The 4427-nt window shown below is 41.7% G+C and overlaps 1 non-coding gene across 1 annotated transcript; it reads right to left on the reverse strand.

Moving 5' to 3' along the window:
- Positions 1 to 2096: 2096 nt before the first annotated feature.
- Positions 2097 to 2287, reverse strand: LOC143689260 (U2 spliceosomal RNA). The gene has a single exon (XR_013178708.1). It is a non-coding gene; the product is annotated as a U2 spliceosomal RNA (small nuclear RNA).
- Positions 2288 to 4427: the final 2140 nt, after the last annotated feature.

Below are 4427 nucleotides of genomic sequence, written 5' to 3' on the forward strand. Positions count from 1 at the left end.
CCTTTGTGGGGTTAAATTTCATATGAACAAACCCCAAGGTTGGGGGCTCAGCCTATTGCTTTGGTTGTCCACACTGCTGTGAGAGTATCAAGAATTCTCCACTTGGGGAAGTTGAATTTTCCACCTTTCTCACCATTCCCCCACAGGGATTTTGCAAATACTTTTTTATTCACTGTTCAAATCACTCTGGGATTTATTGGGGCATCACTCTGGACAAACCTACAAAATCTCATGCCCTACTCAAGGTTCCATGCACTTAAGGTGTTCAATTAAGCTGCCCACTTAAGTTATATTAGGAAATGCACTATTCAAAATATAAGTTTTGTACCAAATAAACACGACTCTATTTTTAAGACAACTGCAAATGAAAAGAGTTTAATATGAATTATGGTCCCATCAGAAACCTATTAGAGTCTTCCAAAAGAACAGAGACTAGGCCAATAATTTTAGTAAGAAATTATGGGTGAGATTGGGTTGGCGACACAAGCATTATTGCCCTAAAGAGGTCAATGCATGCTTCCCCACCAATGAAATTATTTGTAAACAGAGGAAACTGCTGTCCCCTAACTGCTCCTCAACATATCACTGGTCAAAAAGAGAGGATGTCTGGTTCTGTGCAAGTCTTGCCTAACAGAGCCATCACCTGGCACTGGGTTCAGGGATATTCAACTCAGTTCCACCCTATTTACTGAGCCCTTTTAGATCCCAGGCAAAGGAGAAGCTGGAGATGGTGGTGGCCAGCCAGGCAAGGCTCCCAACCTCTCCGAACTATACTTTGTATTTGAAATATGTTACCCATCTTTTTACTTATAAAGGGAATGTTTTAAAGGAAATTGAGGGATCTTTTACTGAGCTTACAAATGTAATCGAAGAGATAAGACACAGATACAAGTAAGACAATACAATAGAACATACATAAAAGATGGACCCCCCCCCACCTCTGCTCTGTTCAATTTCTCCTCATCTCTGGCCAAGTTTATTACAGCAGTGTTCTAACTGGTGGCCCTGACTCTGTCTCTCTGACACATATCAGTCCCCCTCACAGCTGCCATAAGAGATCCCTAAAGTGCAAACCTGATTGTATGACTCCTCTGCTGAGAGTACTTCAGAGGTTCCCATCGCTTCCATAGTCCAGGCTCCTTGGCAGAGCATTCAAGGCTCTTCATGAACCGATTCCCAAAACCATTCTTGCTTCTTCTGTCAATCACCCCAAGCCCAGCAGGCCGTTAGTCACCCCCATGTCCCATGCTGCTACAAACCTCTGTACTTTTGTACGTACTGTTCCCTTTGCCTGGAAAGCCCACCTTCTCCCTGTCCACCGGCAAATTTATTCATCCTGGAATTTTCATTCCTGTTTTATCTCTTCTGTGAATCTTTTCCTACACCTTCCAGATAAACCCATCCATTTCCTCTTCCGTGGCACTTTTGAACTTTGCTCATCCTTCTCTTTTCCCAGATAATATGCTGTAGTGTTTTGGAACTATGAGCTTATTGATCTGTCTGTCCCAGAAGGATTCTAAGTCCTTTTAGGGGAAAGATGGTATAATGCCTGGGTTATCACTCCGGGTCTGTTGAATTGAACTGAGGTTGAACAGACAAAAGCAAAGAACCACTGGGACCATGAAAAGATATATTTACAAACATTAAGACATTATAGCCATGAATTATACATATCAATAACAACAGTTATTCATTGAACAGTGCTGTGCTAAGTGCTTTGCAACAATCATCTCTTTTAAGCCTAATAACAGCCCCGTGAGGTGGGAATTAATATTCCTGTTCACAGATGTGAAAACTGAGATATGGATCAATTAAAAATCTTGTGCAAAGAGCATCCAGAGAGAAAGGAACAGACCTGAGATTTAAATCCAGATGTGACATGAAAGTCCTATACTGGACACTAGTAGATCTGATGAATAAGTAAGAGTTACTGTTCTTATCTGTTTGAGAAAGGCAGTGAGGAATAAACCATCTACCAAATTGTATAAGGAAAAGTATAAATATTGCAGTAACTGCAAAATTGCATAGCACCATGACTTACTACCTTAAAAAGAATAAATCAGGAAAAACTTTTTATACATTTATTGTCCCCCCGAGGGGCGTGCACTGTTCCTGGAAATACTGCAATACCAGGTCGATGCATGGAGTGGACGGAGCAAGCTCCTATTCCATCTCCTAATTCCAAAAATCCATTTAATATATTGTCCTCGGATAGAGGACATATCAGATATAAAACTGATAAGAACAGATACTACACTTGATCTTAGCCAAAAGGCCGAGAAGCGATAGGAAAACTTTTTGAAGAAAGTAAATTTTAAGGTGTGTTGGGAGATGCATGTAGGTAGGAAGAAAAGCCTGTGTGAAAGGGTAAAGGCAGGAAGGACAGTGGAGAGTATCTATGTAAAGTCTGGTGGCTGAAGATGGGCAGGGAGCAAATGGTCTAAGGCCTTGAAACCAAGTAAGAGCTTATTATGTCCTTACTTTACTCAAAGTAAAAATACTTGGTCTAAAACAAAAAGAAAGAAAAATGTAAGATTCCCGCTCCTTCTCTTTAAATACACCTAGTTGGTATAATCTCATGTTAAGTACACATTCTTTCCCCCTTAGGAATGTTATTTCTATCCTATTGGTGTTAAGTTTTTCATCTTTCTGCCAGAATGTACACTTTCCAAGTACAAGAACCATGTTTAAACTGTGAACTCTTAAGTGTTGGCCGCATGCAGAGAATGCAGTTTAAGAGCTTTACTAACATTTAACAGTTGTCATATTGGTATTTGTATTAGGAATGGTTTAAGTCAGGATAAGATCTTTTTCTCCAATACCAGTTTCCAGGGAGGGTGACTTAAATCCTGCACATTCAGAGACTGGAGAATAGAGATGATACTTTGATTAGCTTGTATTTAGTGTGGGTAGAACACGGTCTAGGCATTATTAGAGGGGATGTCACAAAAGAATTGAGATATGCTTTTAACACAAGAGGTCATTACTACTAGGTGGGGAGCCAGAAGCCTCAAAAGTGAACTCAGCACAGAACATTAAGTGCAAAATAACAGCGTAACAGTGTGATAGCCAAGGCTTGATTGCTGAGAGGATACAAAGCAAGAAGAAATATGAGCCGTTTTCAAATAAGTTCTTCTATGCAGTTCAACCTAAGTAGGCTATTCAAAAGTACTTCTACTAATTATTAAAAGCTAAATATCAAATTACTAAATACTGAAAGTTGCCTTTGTCAACACTGGTCCAGGATATCTCCACAGAGAGTGCTGGCATAGGGTCGGGCATCTTAACTCTTCAGAATCCTCTGTTCAGCCACCAATCAGATGTTTGCCTTCTGCTGCTTTGTTCTTGAACTCTGCTCCTTGGGGGAAATCTTCATTTTAGTAGGCTCAGGTTGGAACCCGGGTCCAGGATCCTAACTTAAGCCTGTCTGGATTCCACCCAGCTGCTGTTAACAAAGTCTTGGTCTTCTCAAGGCTTTTTTTCCAGCGAGGTTACATCTTTGACCAACTTCTTCCTAGGCTCTCAAAGGAGGCCCTAATCATCATCATCACCATCGTTATTTAAATATCTATACCTTTTTAAACTCTAGCTCAAAAACATCCCTTCCTCTTCTCCCCTGACCCCAACTCCCGGCTCACGCTATCTGGATTTTCAGAATTCACTCGGGATAAATAGGTTCAATGGTTCTCCGACTCTAGCATGGCACCCCCACGTTTTCGCTACATTTTTCATCCCTGGCCACTCAGTACTCTGAAATCCATACAAAATGGGGGAAGGAGGGAGAAGTTCACCACAGGGCTAAAATGGAAATTCTTAGGAGCTACTGCTTCTGGAGAATAATTGCCTCCTCCCACCACCCGAACGACCAATTTACGTACTGTTCGCCAAGGGCAAGGGGAGTATCTCCTCTACCAAAAAGAAAACTTTCTGATGATAGAAGCTACCCTTTCGTTCATTTTATAAGCCGCCATTCCCTCCCCTATCGAGCCACAGGCTGGTTCTTAAAAGTTTCCTGTGCAAAATACCCCTTCTCAATTTTGAGTTTACATGCTAAACGGAAATATCTTTAGCCAATTAGGCAACGAAGGAGTTAAACTTCAACAACTTCATGGATTTTGGGGGTTTCCTTCTTCGTCGCCAGTAATTTAAAACGACCTGGAAGGGAAACTTTGCCCAAGATAAAGATGAAAACCTTTAACTTCAACTATCAAGTTTTTGCCGCAAACAAGAATAGCTAACCACGCCCACAAAGGCCGCCATTCACCTAAATAGCCCTGGTTTCTGCTACCAGTGTCTTTTCCTGCCCAATTCCAAAATGGCGCTCACTAGCCTCACCAAAGAGGGCGAACGCCACGCCCGCTTCCCAGCACCATCTCTGGCCTGAGCGCAAAGTGACGCGACCACAGCCGGAAGTGAAGGAAAAAGCG

Source organism: Tamandua tetradactyla, chromosome 6 (assembly GCF_023851605.1).
Source record: "Tamandua tetradactyla isolate mTamTet1 chromosome 6, mTamTet1.pri, whole genome shotgun sequence".
Classification (NCBI taxonomy): Eukaryota; Metazoa; Chordata; class Mammalia; order Pilosa; family Myrmecophagidae; genus Tamandua; species Tamandua tetradactyla.